Here is a 21,173-nt window from a genome sequence, read left to right on the forward strand (position 1 = left end):
TAAAATTGTAGTGCAGTATATTGTTGTTGTTGTATATAAACACACACACACACCCTGTACACTCTCAATGCCAGTGGGCCCTTATCCATGCCAGCCATAGACTGTGTTTAGCTGGACAGAGCATCGTCTCTTAAAAGAGAAGCCACCACAGGTCGGGCGCCCCCTGCTGTTCGGTTTCAGAAAGCTGTGTAACCCCACCCATCCCCATAGGTTTCAATGGCAAAACAGAACAACTTTCAATCACGTTTTTTCTAATATACTGTAATTCTACCTCCATTATTTAAATGCAGCAGCTAGTGTAACCTCTGCTTATATTGTTAAATTTTTATATCCCCACAGAATTCATTTTTAAAACGTTATTCAGCTCTATTCAAAAAAGGTGTGGTTATTGTAAAAGGGCTGGTTATGGGCGGGACCAATAACAGACTGTCAGCTCCGCTCTGCCCCACTCTGCAGCCTGTGACCTCGAGGCAGCCCTCAGGGGCGGGGTTATTTAAATGAGTAGTCTGTCCTCCACAGTCTTTCTCCCTCCTCTGGTCTCTACTGTGCAGAATCGGGTATCAGGATCACCAACATGGAGGAAGATTTTGGCTTCATTTTCATTGAATGAATGGGAACGGCGACACGGCGTCCATCTTTTTTTACAGTCTCTGATGCCAGCACACAAGGGACGTGGATTTTCATGGGCCCCTCTTCCTACTCGGGCCCCGGGTAGTCAGGTCCACTTTCCCCCCATTACCACACCCATGACTCTTGGTACGGTGTGTATGGGCAGGTGTGAAAGCAGTATTCACACTTGAGTTTAGTTTCAAATGAACTCCAGAGGGGCTCTGTTTGTGGTGAGAAAGTGATCCGGCGTCTATCCGATCTGACTAGCAAATATTATACTGCTGTTCAGGTGCAGTTTAACCTGATTTATTATCCAGGTAACTACTACTGGTTGGTTGGTAGATAGATAGATACTCTATTGATCCCAGAGGAAAATTCTGTACATCTAGAAGCAGCAGCTTTACACAGTATACAGAAATGACTAAAAAGGTAAGACTATATGATGCAGATAAAATATGCAATACAAAATAATAAAATAAAGCATAAAAGTAGAGTCTTTTTAGTGTGCGTGCAATGGAGGTAGTGCAGTACACACAGTAACACAGTAAAACAAACATGAACACCAGTTACTGTGCATATTGAGAAGATAACTGAAGTAATTTATACAGATATAATAATAATAATAATAATAATAATAATAATAATAATAATAATAATAATTTAGCAGTGCAATTTTTATTAAATATGTAAACAGTGGACAATAAATAAACTAGTAGTGCAAAATAGAATAAAACTATACAAATATTATAATAGGGCATCTATAATAGGTGTGTCCATTGGGTGACCAGAGTGGACAGAATGAAAGCATGTCATAGGGTCTTTAGTTTGCTGTGCTGGGAGGAGTTAAACAGTCTTATGGCCTGAGTAGGGGTGTCACGATCTCGATATTTTATCGAAATCGAATCGAAATGAGGTCACGATCTCGAGTATCGAAGTCAAAAAGAGGATCGACGATCCCTCCCGCGCGCGCTACGCAAATAGCGCAGCGCGCTACGCAAATGGCGCGGCACCAACACAGCGCATCCTATTCATTTAAATAGAGATAGCCACTGCATGAGCGCAGTCGGCGGGAGTGTGATCACTGTTTTTATCTGTCCAACGGGGGAGGGGGGGCGGGGGTTGGGCGCGCAGGTTTTGTATCTGTATCTAACGGAGGGGTGGGTGCGCGCAGGTGAGAGCGTGTGAACTCGCTGAAATGCGTGTGTCAGTGTGACTTGAGAACACTGACTATAGATCACAGTGAGGTGGATTAAAAATCTTAAACTTATAATTGACTACACCTGTTGCTTTCCATTGAATTAAAAAAACATCTTTCTCTCAGATAAAGTAAACACAAGCGTGTTTCTGACTAAAATAAAAGCTTTTCAGGAGAGATATAAGTTATGTGTAAATATTTATAAGACAATACCCACATCACTTATCTAACCAGCCTGTACTGATTTCTGCCCCCCAATAATGCTTTCAATAACCTCTTGTAACCCCTGGGAGCCAGGGGTTACACTCTAATAGCCTTTAATAGTCTTCAGTAGCCTTTAAAAGACTTACCTGGCGGCCGTGGTGTGTCCACTAAACTCCGTAGTTATAAACATCCTGAGGTTAGCAGCGCGCTAACTGACCTGTTTATAATGTAATCCGAGCAGTGCCTCCGTGTCGGCTGTTCTAACCTGCTGCTGTTAGCTGCTTGGGCTGAAAGATGAACTGTAGTGAGCTGTATTATCCGGTTAGTGGGGTTAAAACCTTTATTTGTTTACAGAAACAGTAAAAACGGGCTCAGCCACCCTGTAGCCCGTGGCTGGGCTGTACTGAAGTAGTGACTGAGTGAAGAGAGCGGGGCTTGTGCTGCTGCTGCTAGTGGTTGGATGAAGAACTGCAGCTTCATGTAATGAGCAGTTTCACCAGCCATCCACACACAGCTCTGATAAACTGCTTGTTTTAATAGTGCACACTGTTGCTACCAAAAAAAGTCACTAGATGGCATTACCATATATATCTTAATAAATAATAATAATAATAATATTTATAATATTTATAATAATAATAATAATAATAAATATATTATTTAAATTTTATGAGGCATAAAATAATAACAAGAAAAAAAAACAAGAAAATCGAGAATCGAATCGAATCGTGACCCTCAAATCGAAAATGAAATCGAATCGAGGATTTAGAGAATCGTGACACCCCTAGGCCTGAGGGACAAAAGATCTCCTCAGTCTGTCCGTGGAGCAGCACTGGGACAGCAGTCTGCCACTGAATGGTGCTGTGCAGAGGATGGTGAACAATGTCAATGATGTTCAGCAGCTTGCTGAGGGCTCTACACTTTGCCAGTGGTGTTAAGGACTCCAGCTACTACTCAGCTACTACTTTACTACTAAAGCTAACGTCCAACACTTCTATTAACACCCAGACATCTGCTTATACTCTCGTTTTCAACAATCGTCCTGCTCGGCTAGTTCACACACAGTTATTAGTTTTAAAACGTGACCTGAGGGTAAGTTCTGGATGGTTTGCACTCTTGGTACGGTTTATTTGTGCAGGTGTGAAACAGTATTCCCACTGCAGAGGGGATCTGGCATGATCCGGAATAGATTTGACCTGACTATCAAATATTATATTACTCGTGTTTGAGCTAAACGGCTATTCAGGTGCATTTTAACCTGATTTATTACACAGGTAATTTTTACAGAATACTACAGCTAAATTTCAACTTCTATTAACACCCTGCCATCAGTTTATACTCTGATTTCCAACAATCGTCCTGTTCAACAACTTCACACACAGTAATCAGCTTTAAAATATCACCAGCTTCACTGCAGAACTCCAAACTCAAACGTTCCCAGCGATTCTCTTCTCTTCAGAAAGCTTGAGGGAAAGTTCTGGCAGTGCCAGCGGCTGTAAAGAGCTCAGTACTGGTCCCTGCTGAGGTTTACGCTCTCGGGGGATTAAAGCAGGGGGTTATTATAGAGCAGAGACGGGTTTACGGCTGGAGAGACGGACTGCAGATATTCTGGGCTTTTCTGGAAGACCTGCTTTAACTGAAATGAGTCAAACCCAGAGTCCGGTACAGAGAGCGGTGGGAACCAGAGCGGCACGGAAACTGCAGAACGAGATCCAGCACGGCCTGAACACAGCCAGAAATAACATAATAATAATAAATCATAAATAGAACCAGAGCTGGACGATATATCGATATTTTATTGTATCGTGATAGACTTTCAGCAAGAATATAAAGGATTTATCATCAGTACTTAAAAACTCTACAGTACATTTTATTAGAAACATAACACAAAAGATGCAGAGCTTTCAGACCTTAAATAATGCAAAGAAAACAAGTTCATCGGTTTTTAATCACAGTTTTCATGCATCTTGGCATCATGTTCTCCTCCACCAGTCTTACACACTGCTTTTGGATAACTTTATGCTGCTTTACTCCTGGTGCAAAAATTCAAGCAGTTCAGTTTGGTGGTTTGATGGTTTGTGATCATCCATCTTCCTCTTGATTATATTCCAGAGGTTTTTAATTTGGTAAAATCAAAGAGCTGTATAATGGAAAATGAGAACAGTGTGATTTTTTTCTTTTGCAAAAACAGTTAAAAAAAAAAAAGTAGTATCCCTGATGTGATAATTAGAAGTGGGTAATATAGCACAATTTTTTAAGGTACAATATCGTTCACGAAATTAAAAACTGTTGGTGATACTAATAAGAGTCCTTGGGCAAGACTCCTAGTAGCTCTGGATAAGACTGTCAGCTAAGTGTCATAAATGTAATGTAAATGTAAATTAATATTATTGCAAAAATTCACTGAAATATCTACTTTATTTTAGGGACACATTGCATTAGGCCTGTCACAATAATTACATTATCGACTTATCGCACAATAAATGGACATGACCTCAATAATATTTGATATTGTGATATCATCTATTGTGTTTATTTTTATGTACTCATATACAGGGGTTGGACAATGAAAGTGAAACACCTGTCATTTTAGTGTGGGATTTTAGGTTTCATGGCTAAATTGGAGCAGCCTGGTGTTCAATCTTCATTAATTGCACATTATTGCACCAGTAAGAGCAGAGTGTGAAGGTTCAATTAGCAGGGTAAGAGCACAGTTCTGCTCTAAATATTGCAATGCACACTATAACATTATGGGAGACATACCAGAGCTCAAAAGAGGACAAATTGTTGGTGCACGTCTTGCTGGAGCATCTGTGACCAAGACAGCAAGTCTTTGTGATGCATCAAGAGCCACGGTATCCAGGGTAATGTCAGCATACCACCAAGAAGAACCAACCACATCCAACAGGATTAACTGTGGACGCTGTAAGAGGAAGCTGTCTGAAAGGGATGTTCGGGTGCTAACCCGGATTGTATCCAAAAAACATAAAACCACGACTGATCAAATCACGCAGAATTCAATGTGCACCTCAACTCTCCTGTTTCCACCAGAACTGTCCGTCACCACAATCAATTATTGTGCTCTAAAACCAGGTGTTTCAGTTTCATTCTCCAACCACTGTATTATCATTATATTAGTAATTTATCATTAAATGGTCCTAAAATGACAATAATATCGATTATTGCAATACTTTCTAGGATCTTGATTTTCACACCTCTTTAATAAGCAGTTCTCCTGCAGTGTAACTGAATACAGAGTCCCCTCACCAGCAACACTATACTGTACACTGGAAGAGCTGCTGCATGCCTGGCTGCAGGTCAGCCGGCTCTGAGACAGGTGAGATGGGTGTGGTGCAGAATTCTGGCCTCGGAGATGTTTTCGACACACCTGTCATACTTTACTGAAACCTCGTATGTCCTCAGGCCAGGTGAGGGAGGTGGAGGTGGGTGAAAGGCCTGAGCTGAGGTGTTCGCATGGCTGAACTTCAGGCGAGGCTGAGAATGAGGTGTGGTACTATCTGTTACATCACACCATGTAACACAGCCTCCACACACACACACACACACACACAGTCTCAGTGTGTACAGACCGTACCTGCAGTGTACCTGCAGTTAGTTGATCATTAACAGCATCAGTGTATCTGATTTAGTGCTTTAGTGTTTCACAGCTTAACCAGATATTTTACAGCAGTTTTAAACGCATCACTGCAGCATCCGGCCCTGTAATATAACACCAGTGATGGTATAGTTACTTTGAAAAAGTAATCCGATTACTGATTACTGATTACTCCTTTAAAAAGTAACTTAGTTACTTTATGGATTACTTGATTTTAAAAGTAACTAAGTTACTTTACAAGTTACTTTATTAGTTACTTTCAGCAGCTGCAGACACCACCTCCCGCCGCCTTAACATAAACATTATAACCAGTTTTGCCAAAACTCCCTTTATTGGAAAATGCATTTTTAACAGCAACAATTTATCTCTATTAAGTTGAACTATTTCCTAAAAAAAAAAAAAAAAAAAAAAATTAACTTCACATAAATATTTTTTAATAAAAAATTAAATATGGTCTTTCTTGATTTTACTAAACATAAATACTTGTTTTTATAACAAATATATATAAAATAAAGAAAGTCTTTCTTGACCTGACATATTTAACACTGTAAATCTGAATATTGAACTTGTTGTTCTCTGCAGGGCAGCAAGGAGTGGTTTTATAAAACAGAACCGTGTATATGGTCTAGACCAGGGATCACATATTTGCAGACTGCGGTCCGGGGCCGGACCCAGACGTTGTCCAATACGGACCCATACCGGACCCAACTACTGAGAAGGATTTAATTCTGACAGTGTTCATTTAAAGCACCGGAACTTTTCTTGTCTTTACGGTATGTGCGCTCTGCCCCACAGTGAACTTCCAATCACGTGTGGTGTAAAATCTTTAAATGCTCTCCTCTGCCAATCAAATTTGTGGCAGACCGCTGCCCTGGCTAGTGAATTGGGACGCGGCCGCAAAAAAAACGCCTTTATAAAGAGATAGGGAGCCCGAGAACTGGCGAAAAACGAAAACGGGCGGAAACTAAAGACACGCCGAGCGTGAGAGAGAGAGAGAGAGACAGGGGAGAAAGCGAGACGCGTGTGATTGGGGAAGAGCGGAGGGGGAATGGGTAAGGGAGCGGTGTGTGTGTGTGTGTGTGTGTGTGTGTGTGGAGGAGATGAGGTGGAGAGAGAGAGAGAGAGTAACGCACAGTGACTTAAATAAGTAACTTTAATCTGATTACTGGATTGGAAATAGTAACGCGTTAGATTACTCGTTACTGAAAAAAGGGTCAGATTACAGTAACGCGTTACTAAGTAACGCTAAGTTACTAACGTTACTAAGTAACTAAGTAACGCGTTACTGACATCACTGTATAACACCATCTCATAAACTCTTCAATCAAAGATCAGAAACCAAAGGTCAAAAGTATCCGGACACACCCCTTAATCATTTCATTCAGGCATTTGATTCAGTGCTATTAAAAAGACAAATAAAATCAAGCCCCCAGCCATGCAGTCTGACAGCTCTATATCAACACCTGTGGGTTTAGAATGGGATGGTATGTAGGGGTGTCACGATTTCGATATTTCATCGAAATTGATCGAAATTATGTCATGGTCTCGAGCCTTGAAGTCAAAAAGATGATCTATGATCCCTCCCACTAAGCTACGTTAATAGCGCAGCACGCTGTAGCTCAAAGAGCAGCTCTTTCTCCAGAGAATGTGCACATTCTCATCTTCTTAAAGAAAAACTTTACAATATAAAAATAACAGTTGTTTTGTCTATCCTCAAATATGTTAATAGTTTAGGTCCCTTAAGGAGCATCTTTCTCTCAGATAAAGTTAATAATATATCTTTATTAAAGAAAAAAACTTCTCATTCTCAGGGACCGAAAAAGTCTTAAAGTCTTATTTTTAATGTTTATCTGTTATAGTAGGATTGAGTTCAGTTTGTTAAGGCTCTAATTGTTCTATTATTTTGTGCATGACTGTTCCTGTTTTTTATTATTATTTATTTTGTTATGTTGCACATTGCTGTTTTAATAGTGCACACTGCTGCTAGGTGGCATTACATATATATCTTAATTAAATTATTTAAATTTGACCATTAGTGCCTAATGTGGTGTATTACTGATCACTTGTATCACTTTGCATCACTTATATCAAGCCCACCTTTTGAAATAAGATATTGTAAATTTGATGAATCAAACCAATGACTGACCATAGACTAATCTAAAACTGGCATAGGCCTCTCTGCTGTAAACAAAAAGAAAAAAGAAAATCGAGAATCTAATTGAATCGTGACTCTAAAATCGGAAATAAAATCGAATTGAGGATTTAGAGAATCGTGACACTCCTAATGGTATTAAAGCTCCTGTAAGTGTTTGTATAGTGTTATTGCAAAAGTAAAAGGGACCAACTCCACACTAATGCCTCCTGGTTGAGAATGGGATATTGTCATAAAAACTCCTGTAGGTATAATGAGGTGGTATCCCATATAATAATATTTTTGTCCATTTAATGTAGCTGCAAATGTAAAGGGGACCGACTACACACTAATGTCTATGGGTTTAGAATGGGATATTGTCATAAAAGCTCCTGTGAGTGGAATGTGGAGATGTCCCAATACTTTTGTCCATATAGTGTAGCTGCAAATTAAAGGGGAATGAATCCATAATAATGTGTATGGGTTTATAATGGGAGTATAAAGCTCCTGTAGGTGTAATGTAAAGACTAGAAAACAAAATGAAATAAGCTGTCCATGTCCATAAACTTTGGTGGAGTTAACTGGGCGTGTCCAGCATGGAAATCACCAAACCCACTGTACCAGTACTGAGAGTCTAATCTGCAGCCACCATCTGAGCTCTGGGGAAGATCTTATCTCAGCATCTGTCTAAATATAGAATACAGACGACCACAAAGACTGGTGTAAACTGGGAAACATACACTGTACAAATGAGAGCTGCTCAGACATGAAAACCATTCAGTGAAGTTCTCTAAACTCTACTGTTACTACTGTTTAATTTCAGCTAGTTTTCATTTCGGCTTCTCATCCTTTAATAAAACCCCTATCCAGATAAATCTCTCCATCCAGATAGAGTGAATCTGATTATGATTGGATGTAGAGAAGTATAAACATATACCATTCCCCCTCCCCCCCCCCCAATTATATTATCAACATTAACATTTTATTATTTTAACATTATAGTCATTATAGCTTTTAGTAAAATGTGTTTTGGTGAGGGGGGGGGGGGGTGTAGTGCACTATAGGACTCTGTGGGCGTGGCCTAAGCTTTTGTCCTTAATGGCCTTATTTTTTCTACTTACATTACTTTTACTTTCATACTTTAAGTAGTTTTTAATCCAGTATTTACAAAAAAAAACACTTTTACTTAAGGAGTAAAAAGCTTGAGTTAATACTTCAACTTCTACACTGAAAAAAAAATATGTGTAAAAATTTACTTAAATACCAAATAATACCATAGGTGTGAAAATTACCTCCATTTATTTCTCTGTAAGCAGAAGTATAAATACTAGGGTTTAAAATACTTCTGTCCTCTGAAAGAAAAAAAAGTGTAAAATTTACTTTAAAAATGTCAGTCAATTCAGTCAATCCTTTCTTTTAGTAAACTTTACTTAATTAATTTACTGAATCAATCCTTTCTTTTAGTAAACTTTACTTAATTAATTTACTGAATCAATCCTTTCTTTTAGTAAACTTTACTTCATTTATTTTTACTGAATCAATCCTTTCTTTTAGTAAACTTTACTTCATTTATTTTTACTGAATCAATCCTTTCTTTTAGTAAACTTTACTTCATTTATTTTTACTGAATCAATCCTTTCTTTTAGTAAACTTTACTTCATTTATTTTTACTGAATCAATCCTTTCTTTTAGTAAACTTTACTTCATTTATTTTTACTGAATCAATCCTTTCTTTTAGTAAACTTTACTTCATTTCTGCATACAATATTACCTAATTACAATTATTTAATTTATACAATATTACTCAAATAATTTATGATACATAATATATTATAATTCCTGAAATTTAAATATAAATAAAAAATATTACACTGTCTCAACACATGGATGGCATGTAATACATTATTTTTAGTATAGTAAAACTACTACACTACTATACTATACTTTAGTATACTAAAAATAATGTATTACATGCCATCCATGTGTTGAAACAGTAAGACTAGTTCTGTTTACAAAACAAATCTTTGAGGTTATGTAAATATTTGAATGTGTGTTTTAACTAAAATATTTAAATTTAAATTCAAAGTAATAGTAATTATGAAATATTGTATAAATGAAGTAATTGTAATTAGGTAATATTGTATGCAGAGGTTAAGTAAAGTTTACTAAAAGAAAGGATTGATTCAGTAAAAATAAATGAAGTAAAGTTTACTAAAAGAAAGGATTGATTCAGCAAAAATAAATGAAGTAAAGTTTACTAAAAGAAAGGATTGATTCAGTAAAAATAAATTTAGTAAAGTTTACTAAAAGAAAGGATTGATTCAGTAAAAATAAATGAAGTAAAGTTTACTAAAAGAAAGGATTGATTCAGTAAAAATAAATGAAGTAAAGTTTACTAAAAGAAAGGATTGATTCAGTAAAAATAAATGAAGTAAAGTTTACTAAAAGAAAGGATTGATTCAGTAAAAATAAATGAAGTAAAGTTTACTAAAAGAAAGGATTGATTCAGTAAAATAAATGAAGTAAAGTTTACTAAAAGAAAGGATTGATTCAGTAAAAATAAATGAAGTAAAGTTTACTAAAAGAAAGGATTGATTCAGTAAAAATAAATGAAGTAAAGTTTACTAAAAGAAAGGATTGATTCAGTAAAAATAAATTAAGTAAAGTTTACTAAAAGAAAGGATTGATTCAGTAAAAATAAATGAAGTAAAGTTTTATAAAAGAAAGGATTGATTCAGTAAAAATAAATGAAGTAAAGTTACTAAAAGAAAGGATTGATTCAGTAAAAATAAATGAAGTAAAGTTTAATAAAAGAAAGGATTGATTCAGTAAAAATAAATGAAGTAAAGTTTACTAAAAGAAAGGATTGACTGAAGTTCAGTTCACTTATTTACTCTGTGTAACCGAGTTCAAGTTACTTAAATTTATCTGAAATTAAATTTACTTAAAAAAAGCAAATGCAGAAAGTTGCGAAACTTTTTAAAGTAAATTTTACTCATCATTTTTTTCAGTGTACAGAAGTATTTTATAAAAATCTAGTATCTATACTTCTATACTCCAGGCTAAAGAACTCATTCTTCCCCACTGCTACCAGACTCTTGAACCTACCTCAGAAATAACCATTCACATTACTCTCTACACGTTTACATGTCAAGGACATTTCTCAGAGACACATGCTCACTTTACTTTGCAAAATTTTATAATTGCACTACTGAACCTTTTGCACTTTTTTCATATTCCACTGCTGTAGATAACATGTACTTACTTGTAAATAATATCCATACCCCATTACTGCTTTCATGTATATATTTCCATCATGGATGTAAAGTTAACACTAATTAATATTTATATTTTGTTTTTTATTCTTTCTTTATTGTATATTTTCTATTTTTATCTTTATGCGGCATACTTGGCGAGGGGCAAAGAAAGAATTTCATTGTACGAGGAAACCTGTTTCTTACTGTGCACATGACAATAAACTCTTTGAACTTTGAACTTTACCTACAGAGTGATGAATAGAGGTAAATTTATTTATATCTTTAGTATTAAATCTTGTCTGATTTTAAAGTGTTGTTGATCAGTGAGTTGACAGTGTGCCAAACCACAAGTCTATTGTGAGAGTCTATTGTATAATGAAGCTCCACAGTTCTGTTCACACCAGCTGAGCTTCATACCAGCATCACCTTAACAACACAAACACACACACACACACACATTCCTCTGAAACTACACACACACACACACACACACACACACCATTCTACACCCGTGAGCACATTATCCACCTTGCCGCCGTGCCTCAGAGCTGCAGATCAGTTTCCACCTCTTTTTCCCATCAGGCCTGTGAGTCAGCGGCTGGTCAGAGTGTCCACAGAGCTCTGAGAGAGAGAGAGAGAGAGAGAGAGAGAGAGAGAGAGACAGAGAGAGACAGAGAGAGAGACAGAGAGAGAGAGAGGAAGTCTGCTGTGTTTTCAGCTCCAGGGAAAATCTAAGCACAGGTCCCGTCTAATTATAGATCCACACACACACTAATTCACCCCAGCGCCTTGATAACCAGCCTGAGAAACTACACACAACTACACAACTACACAACAACCACAGAGCTGAACCCACAGTCCTGCACCCTAGATTAATACTAAACTCAACTAAACTAGGAATAAATCAGAATTAGATGATCAGTTTTGAACATCTCTGCTGGATTTTCTCAGTCAGTTTTATGAGGTAGAGTCACCTGGAATACAGTCTTTCAGTTAACAGCTGTGCTGAACTCATCAAGAGTTAATTACTTGAATTTCTTGTCTCTTAATAAAGTGTTTGAGAGCATCAGTTAAAGTAAAGTAGTGAAGAGGTAGAGTTACAGGTATACAGTGAATAGTGAATATTTGAGGAATGTTCTAATCCAGGTTATGAGAAGAACGAATGGTCAGTCAATCCAGAAAGAAAGTGCAGTCACTGCAAAGACCATCAAAAACGTTATGATGATGGAACTGGCACCAATCAGGACCGCCCCAGGAAACAAAGAGCAAGAGTATTTTGGTTTGTTTAACACTGTTTTTAAGTTACTACATGATTCTTTATGTGTTCCTTTAAAGTCTGGATCACTTTACTTTTTATTTAATATGTAGGAAAAAAAACAAATAATAACAATAATAATATTAACTGGTTAAAGTAGATCCTGATACTATCCAGATACAGAACACATGATAATTCCAGGTGTAAACAGGGCTTATAAAGGTGTTTTTTTATTATTATTGAAAGGCACACAGTTTAAAGTCAGAATCAGAAATTTACAAGACGTTAAACGCAGAGTGTAGAATAAAAACTAGAACTAGAACAATTTATTTTGGTCCAGTCGCTCTGTAAAAACATATCTTTTTTATATTTCAAAACATTCTCTCACATTCAGATTCAGTCATAATTTAATAGTTGGAATGATGCATCACTATAAATTAGGACATTACAATTTTTGTATTTTTGTCTCTTCTAAAAGTGAAGAAAGGAATATTTTTTCTGTCCATAAATTACGTTGTCTATCATTTTTGAAGAACAACTATGAGAAAATTACAGGCTGAATTATCTACTGTTTTTCTCTGAACTCCGTGCTCCTCCGGTAATTTTAGTCCTGTCCGGACGCACATCTCTGAGTTTCGTCTCCTCGCGTTTAATAAAATAAGTATTTGTCCACCACCGCGCACCGTAATTACACTTTGGCACGCCACGGTTTCCACGGAGATCCACGTTAAAAACACAACAGCGAGTGGAAATGGAGGAGCTACTGAACTCTACTGATGTTGTGACCGAGAAAAAAGCCTAAAAACTCACTGGTCCTCCTGTTTTTTTAAGTGCTGTCTGGATTTATGAGTTTTATCACTGAGCAGAAGTGTGAAATATATATTTTTCCACAGATGTCCCTCTGAGAAACTAATCCCGTCCAGATAGAGCTAAAGGTGCATTCTCAATGAACATCTATTTTCTGGTCTATTTTCATACATAAGGCGCATTAGGCAACACTAGTAAGGATGCCTACATTGAAGTGAGCAAGGGTGAGCAAGGGAAGCTTGAAACAAAACTAATTCTTACCTCTTAAAAAAAAGAAACATTTTCTTTTAAAGTGGATGTTAATCTACACAGATTTCTCTCCTAAAAACTGTTTATTGGGAGAGTAAAACGATTCCGTCTATTTACAGTAATTTTAGCTTAGATTTTCAATTTTCTGTCTAAGGGCGAGTTTCAACTCACTGAAGATTCTCCAGCACTAAGGCTGGGTGCAGCAGCATTAGCATTAGCCACTAACTGCAGTGCTATCACTAGTAAATGCAGCCCAATAGCTCTACACTGAGGAACTTTGAGTGTTCCGGTAATCTAGGAAGATATTAGCTAGCGGTTCGTCCCATGTAGCTTGTTTTTAACACAGGACACATGCAGACTACAGTTTGATATACTCACCTCTAAAGGGTGAAAGAGTTAGCGCTTAAGGGGGTTAGCGGCTAATGCTAATGCTGCTGCACCCAGCCTTAGTGCTGGAGACATGTCACTGAAAACTCACCCTTATAACTCTGTACTTCAGTGGAGTGGCTTTACTGCTCCTTAATACCTGACTGGTAAAATTTATACATTATAAAGGCACAATGTCAATTATTGGGAAAATTAAAGGATTTTAAGTGGGCTTTGTAAGGAAAGAAAAAATGTCTAAGAAAAGAAGAAAAGAAGAATTTTAAGAGCTTTCAAGAAAGTATCCTCAAGTGCAGTCACAACAAAGGCCATCAAAAACATGATGATGGAACTGGCCCTCATCAGGACCGACCCAAAGAAACGAAGAGCAATAGTTACCAGCCTCAGAAACCACAAGTTTACAGCTCCCCAGATAAAAGCACCTATATCTTTCACATATAGTATTTTGGTTTCTTTAACATGTTTATGTTTTTTTTTCCTTTATAATTTTCTTTATACTGTTTCTTAATGTTTAAAGCAAAAAGTTCTACTTTGAAGAATCTTAAATATATATATATTAAAAAAAAAAAAAAAAAAAAAAACGTGTTTGGGTTGTTTAACACAGGCAACTCTGGAGATCCCTGAATTTGGAACACAGCCCACAGAACAGAAACTCTCCATCTACTGTAGGTTACTCATTTTTATTGCTATTGCTGCAACCCACGGCCAGCGGGGACAGTGTGATAGGTCATATGAGCTTCATATGACATTTGTCCTTCATTACAGTGTTTATTACTGCAACAACCGCAGTGTTTGGGACATCGTACAGTACTTTCTTACTGTAGATATGTAGAAATAATAATACACCAATAAACTGCCAATAAACAGCCTGTCCAGATCAAACTGAGCAATGTTGGTTGATGGGTTTCCTCATCATGTGTGACCAATCTGATCAAGCCAGGTCAACTAACATGGAACTCTTGACCAAACAGATCAATCAGCTTTTACTAAACTGTATAATTCTAGTTAAAAAGCATAATAAAGCTGATTTTAACCAGCTTTATCAAATTTAATGAAACTCGTCAACTGATATGACAACTGATCTATCTATCTATCTAATGTTATTTTCACCACTATTTAATACAGTTTAAGTATATTTGTGTGAGCTGTATCCAACTGAACATCAAAAACATATTAAAAAAGTCTAAGTGTAAGTGTAAGTACGCTTTAACACATAAAAGGAGCAACAAAAATGTAGGTTTTGCTAGAAAATTTGACTGAAGTACACTAGGTTTTATTGGTGAAATATCGGCTCCTAGGACACATTTAGTAAAAGTATAGTTTTATTATAAAAAGCACAGTTTAATTAAATAATAAGTACTTTACCAGTACAAAAATAGGCCAGCAAAATAAAGTATACTTTTTCAAAGTGTACTGAAATACAGATTAAATAGATAAAATGTAAGTATACATTGAAAAACTATACTTTAATTATTCTGTATATAGTTCAAGTCCACTATTATTATATTATAATATATTATATTATATTATTTTTACAAGTGTAGTGTATTAGCATGAACAGTGTCAACCATATGGAGCAAACACTAGTCTTAACCCGGAGTGTTATGGAAGAACTCAACTCAAGTCAAGTCAACTAAACTCAGGTCAACTCAAGTCAACTCAAGTCAACTCAACTCAAGTCAACTAAACTTAAGTCAACTCAAGTCAACTAAACTCAAGTCAACTCAAGTCAACTCAACTCAAGTCAACTAAACTTAAGTCAACTCAAGTCAACTAAACTTAAGTCAACTCAAGTCAACTAAACCTAAGTCAACTCAAGTCAACTCAAGTCAAGTCAACTCAATTCAAGTCAACTCAATTCAAGTCAAGTCAACTCAAGTCAAGTCAACTCAAGTCAAGTCAACTCAAGTCAACTCAAGTCAACTAAACTCAACTCAAGTCAACTTAACTCAACTCAAGTCAACTTAACTCAACTCAAGTCAACTTAACTCAACTCAAGTCAACTGAACTCAACTCAAGTCAACTGAACTCAACTCAAGTCAACTGAACTCAAGTCAACTAAACTCAAGTCAACTCAACTAAACTCAACTAAACTTAAGTCAACTCAAGTCAACTAAACTTAAGTCAACTCAAGTCAACTAAACTCAAGTCAAGTCAACTCAACTTTAGCAAACACCTACCAACACCTTAGCAACCATGTAAACGTACCACAAAACTAAATTGCATGCATATGAACTGCAAACATTTACAAGTACATATAGTAAATACTAGCAAAACCAATACAAAATAGATAGCTTTTAAGAATATCACAACATTAAAACAGGGAGTTTATTCCATACTATATAATATAGCACAACCCTTGACCAGTATACCCAACCTAATCAATCAGTTAGACCATCATGACCTTTACCAAAATGAATGACCAGCTTTACCAAAACTGCTTCACCAAAAAAATGACCAAAATATTCAACCAGTATGAACATCTTGAACCAAACAAGTCAACCAGCTCATCGAAACTGGTCAACCAGTAGACTGATATCCATCATACTCAAGCTGTCTGACCAACAAAACCAATTTTACCAAACTTTACCAAGCATTCGCTCACACTATTTACACTCATAGACCAGATAGTCCACTGAAATCAAATGAACACCATAAGTTACTACTATACAACTTACTGGCCAAGAGCTAAGCTGACCAACCAGTTGAACCAGCTGGCCAGAAAAAGCTTCCAGTGTAAAGCTTGTCTGCAAAACCAGCTAATATTCAACCATATGGAACATTAACCACCAACTAATACCATCTAAACCAAGCTAGGAGTTATTAGTAGTTTTTTTTTTTTAACGTGCTGTTCTTTACTTGAGCTACAACTCACACCTGGATCTGCTCCAGAAGATATTCTACACACTTCTATAGAGATTTCTATAAAGTAAACAGCTTTAAAAATTTCTAAAACAGTGTTCATAATGTTCTGATACAGCAGAAAGTCTAGTTTAACTCTATAAAGTAGAATACTCTGTGTGTTCTCGCAGGTTAACGTTACCTGTCTGTCTGATTTCCTGAGTTCTGAGTGTTCCTGGCGCTGTTCCTCCTTCAGAATGACTTTCACACAGTTCTAACTCAGTTCTAGTCCGGTTTTAGTCCGGGTCCAGACCTGTAGAGGTGACCCTGTTCCAGGTAAAGCTCCTATTCTGGTCTGAAGATCAGAGAACAGTCTGAGAGCTGAGGTCTGCAGATATTCACCACACAGCTCCACTTCTGGTTTGACACGCAGCACCGAGCAGGAGAAGGAGGTGGGCGGGGCCAAACACGAATGAACCAATCAGGACACGGCATTGGTACAGTAGCAACCAATGGGAGCCCACGCTGGGCATGGGTAGGACTCGTGGAGAATTTACGTAATGCAGGTAGAGGCAGGTAGGCCAGGTCATGCAGGCTGCAGGTGAAGTGGGTTCGAGTGTTTGTATTATTTTATATTATTATCAGACATTTACTAAATAAACATCTTTATTAGATAGATATTACATATTCTATTCTATTCTATTCTATTCTAGTGGGATAAAATACTATTCTTTGTGATGTTTAAGATGTTTTTTTAATTATTTTAACATGTTCTGCACTGTAGATTAAAAAGCCATTAATCCCTAAACCACTTTTTTCCTTTAATATCTGAAATCTGTTCCTTTAAATTTGTGAAACACACCAGTCCTGCCTAAAATTATTATAAACATTTCCTAACTTTTAAAAACGCTTTTACAGACTCAACTGTCTGTTCAACTGTGCTATAGACAAGGATGATGCAATATGCAAATTAGTCAATCAGTAACTCCTAAACCCATACATCACCCAATGCCCCTCCAAAACTACCTCTTATATATATATATATTTTTTTATTTGTATTTTTTTTTTTTTCAAATTTGAGCTGAAAGCTAAAATTACAAAGCTAAAATCATGTGGTTGGGGGTTTAGAACTGTTCATTTTGCTAAAAACATCCAAAAAACTTGACCATTACCTTTTTTTTTATTTTTTAAAGCTCTAACTAAATATTTTTCTAATAAAGCGAATTACAGGGTAGATATAAAATGTAATGTAAAATGTTATTTTTGTTATTTTGTTGTGTTATTTTAACTGCAAAGTTAAAAAAAAAAGCTAAAAGAGCTAAAATCTCGAGGTTGGGGGTTTCGTTACACTTCAATCTTAAACTCATACAAAGTATACGAAAAAAAAAACATATGGAATTATTTAGTTTAAAAAAAAGTGTCAAGCACTTAGGTGCTCTTATCTGAGGAGCTGTTTGTTAACTGGCAGTTTCTGAGGCTGGTAACTCTGATGAACTTATCCTGTACAACAGATTAAACTCTTGCTCTTCCTTTCCTGTGGCAGTCCTGATGAGTGCCAGTTTCATCATCATAATGTTTTTGATGGTGTTTGCAGTGACTGCACTTGAAGATACTTTTAAAGTCCTTAAAAACCTTCCTTTGTGATTGACTGATCTTAATTTTTTCAAATGTTTTAATCTTTACTCAGTTGAGTATTGTTCTATTTTCTCATAATATGAATTGAAACATTACTTAAATAGATCTATTCACTGTATACTGTATTCACTGTATTATATGTGAGTGTGTGAAGGGTTGGTTGGGTATTGTTAGATCTGAAGGCTGGACTGGGGATATCTTGTTCCTGTGTGTTCAGGCAGGAGGTAGAGTAGAATGGTATGTTCCTGCTGACTGTGTTCAGGAACCAACATCAACATTTACACACTGGTTGGCGGGATGGATAGTTGTGGGAATAATGCAGAATTTATTGCTTTAAACCCTGATTGCCAAACCAAGTACATCACTCTGTTCTACTAACACTTTAAATATAATAGTAAAACACTTAAATCAAAATTTAACATATATAGATAGATAGATAGATAGATAGATAGACAGACAGATAGATGATATAGTAAAATAATAGTAAAATATTCTAATTGTAGATTCAGACCTAGCATTCGCTTAACACACATCTAATGTAACCAGAATAGCTTTTATACCCCTACAGAAAAAATAGTACATGCCTTTATTACATCAGGACTAGATTATTGTCAGGACGTTCCTGCAGAAGCTCAAATAAATTTCAGCTAGTTCAAAATGCCTTACGAAAATTAGAAGATTTGACCACATTAGCCAGGGGCAGAGGTGGAAAGTAATGAATTACTTTTACTCATATTATGGTAATTGAGTAGATTTTATGAGTAATTTGTAATTTTTAAAGTAGTTTTTAAAATAGGTAATTTAACTTTTACTCAAGTTCATTTAGTAACAAGTAATTTATTCGCTACATTGGAAAACTCTCCGTTACTCAGTAACAAAAAATTGGCGCGTATGCACCAGCACACAGATGCTGGAATAACAAGGCAATAACGTCCTCATGCAATACAAAACGTTCCCCGCAGGACAGAGCCGTCAGCTCTCAAAACTTCCACATCAAACCTGCGAAATCATGTGTTGGTATGTATTTTTATCGCTAAACAATCTGATTGGATGTTAAAAAAAAACATGTAAATATCAGTTAAATACGGTGGCCGAGAAAGCCCAGCGCAGTGCAAATTGAAAAGCGCTGCAAAAGCACAAAACACATCCATCAAAATTACAACACAGGCGCAGCAAATAGAAAAACGCGCTGCAAATAGAACCACAACACAACGGAAGTGAGTCACAACACAACAGAATTTTCCCGGGGGACCTTAAAAGATGCTGTACCAGCTGTATACAAAGGACAATAAGTGGCAAACAAGCTTCTGAAAAGTAAGTTATGTTTATTAAAAGTTCTGCTTCACAAAACGCCTTGTTTGCCACTTATTGTCCTTTGTACACATAGTGAAGTCCGAGACGTTACTGAAGATGCAGCTTAGCTGGTACAGTATCTTTTAAGGTCCCCCGGGAAAATTCCGTTGTGTTGTGACTCACTTCCGTTGTGTTGTGGTTGTATTTGCAGCGCGTTTTTCTATTTGCAGCGCGTTTTTCTAGTTGCTGCGCCTGTGTTGTAATTTTGATGGATGTGTTTTGTGCTTTTGCAGCGCTTTTCAATTTGCACTGCGTTGGGCTTTCTCGGCCACCGTAGTTAAAGCATAGCAATGGCAAGTTAAAAAATCATAATGAACTGTAAAACTATTAAAATACGGTTTATAGTCACCTATATGACCATACATTTTAACAGTAAAGAAAAAAATGGATCATAGAAACCTATAACACTTGTTCTTAAAAAATGTTTTATGGGGTGGTCTGAGCAAATACTGCCTGAAAGGTGCAAATTATAATGTGGAATAATAGTTCATTAAAAACAATTTAATTTATAATTTGTTGTACTTTTTTACATCAAATAATTAAAAGTAACTATGTAACTTTTACTCAAAGTACATTGAGTAAATTGAGTACTTTTTACTTTTACTCGAGTAGATTTTTAGATGGGTACTTTTACTTTTACTTGAGTAGAATTTAAGCAAAGTAAAAGTATTTTTACTTAATTACAATTTTTCAGTACTTTTTCCACCTCTGGCCAGGGGTTTATGAACATGGGGAATTGTGGTGAATGGAAATGCTGGTGCTGCATGTGCTCACTAAGATTTGTGGATGGTTGAGTGGGTGGATTTCTGTGTTTCTGGTGACTCTGTGTCTACGTCTATGGCTGCGTTCACATTACCAAGCTCAAGTGACTCAAATGTGATTTTTTTGCTCAATGTGGCTCAGATCTGATTTTTTTCATGGCTGTGTGAACATGCCAAATTCAATCTTTTAAAATCAGATTTGTATCTGATCCACGGACATGTGACATGAGTGTGAACGGTCAAATTTATGCTTTTACCCATTAGCATTAGCATTAGCGCTACGTGCTTCTCTCTCGGACCCCACACTCTTCACATCTCTTGGTGCAGCTGTTCAGCTATAGCTGTAAAAAAAACAGCAAAAGCAAACCACCTGGTCTTTTTTCACCTCCTGGAGCTGAGCATGAACTTCAGAGCAGCTGTTTCCTGTTTCTCCACTCCAGCAAAAGATGCTCCACATATGAGCTGCTAACTCATCCATTTATAACCCTTTATAAAGCTACGAGTCTCTCTTCTCTCTAATTGTTGGTGAAGAAGGAGGCGTTTATACAGGTATCAATGTGCAGCATGTGAGACGATTCAGGAACAGATTTGTTCACATTACACACAGATACAGATCACTTACATTTACAGTAAATGTGAACCGACAAGATAGACAAATCTGATCTGAGTAAAAAATCAGATTTGAGCAACGTGGCTTATAATGTGAGCGTAGCTCGTGTGAACATAGGCCATGCTAGCCACAGTTACTCACTTTCCACTACAGATTACATATATTAGACCTGTGTTAATGTATAATGACTTTTCATTTTTAAGTTGCCTGACCAAAGGAGGATGGGTCCCCCTCATATAAATTCATCTGACTTGATTTTTATTAAC

At 36.5% G+C, this 21,173-nt stretch overlaps 2 protein-coding genes across 7 annotated transcripts in view; both read right to left on the reverse strand.

Annotated features, from left to right (window-relative positions):
- The window catches only part of osbpl3a (oxysterol binding protein-like 3a), a 43,885-nt gene extending 26,915 nt beyond the window's left edge, over window positions 1-16,970 (reverse strand). For 3 of the 6 annotated variants that reach the window (XM_049475988.1, XM_049475989.1, XM_049475985.1), the window contains exon 1: window positions 16,751-16,969. The gene's annotated coding sequence lies outside the window, so the exon portion shown is untranslated. Of the gene's footprint in view, window positions 1-11,540; window positions 11,634-16,750 lie in introns of all 6 variants that reach the window. The other 3 variants (XM_049475987.1, XM_049475986.1, XM_049475990.1) reach the window with 2 other exon arrangements.
- The window catches only part of wu:fc38h03 (acetylcholinesterase collagenic tail peptide), a 761,412-nt gene that overhangs the window by 30,434 nt on the left and 709,805 nt on the right, over window positions 1-21,173 (reverse strand). The gene's annotated exons all lie outside the window — the stretch shown is intronic.

Source organism: Astyanax mexicanus, chromosome 3 (genome assembly GCF_023375975.1).
Source record: "Astyanax mexicanus isolate ESR-SI-001 chromosome 3, AstMex3_surface, whole genome shotgun sequence".
NCBI lineage: Eukaryota > Metazoa > Chordata > Actinopteri > Characiformes > Acestrorhamphidae > Astyanax > Astyanax mexicanus.